Source organism: Haliaeetus leucocephalus, unplaced genomic scaffold (genome assembly GCF_000737465.1).
Source record: "Haliaeetus leucocephalus isolate CR32 unplaced genomic scaffold, Haliaeetus_leucocephalus-4.0 Scaffold526, whole genome shotgun sequence".
NCBI lineage: Eukaryota > Metazoa > Chordata > Aves > Accipitriformes > Accipitridae > Haliaeetus > Haliaeetus leucocephalus.
The window spans coordinates 1,562,222-1,562,565 of NW_010972962.1; the positions used below are offsets into that span (position 1 = coordinate 1,562,222).

At 80.8% G+C, this 344-nt stretch overlaps 1 protein-coding gene across 1 annotated transcript in view; it reads left to right on the top strand.

The window, feature by feature from the left end:
• Nucleotides 1-344, top strand: part of BATF3 (basic leucine zipper transcription factor, ATF-like 3) — a 4,749-nt gene that overhangs the window by 77 nt on the left and 4,328 nt on the right. The window lies entirely within an intron of this gene.

Consider the following 344-nt stretch of genomic DNA (forward strand, 5'->3'; position numbering starts at 1 on the left):
CGCCGGGCGGGCGGGGGGGAGCGCCGGGCCGGCTCCCGGGGGCAGCCGGGCCTCCCCGCCCTGCCGCCGGGAGGAAATCTGGGGCGAAGAGAAACTGCCGGGCCGTTATTTCTGCAGGCGAAAGCACGAGTCGGGCCGCCCGGAGGGGCGCCGGGCCCAGCCGGCCCCCGGGGCTGGGGCTCTCCGGGGGATTTTCAGGCAGGTCCTTGCCCGGCAGCGCCGAGCTCCGGGGGCGCGGGCTTTCCCCCGGCTCCCGGGGGCTGAGCAGACCCCGCGGTCCCGGGGGACGGGCACGCTTGCCGGCGCGGGGGGCTCAGACCCGGGGCGGCCGGCCCGGGGGGCGG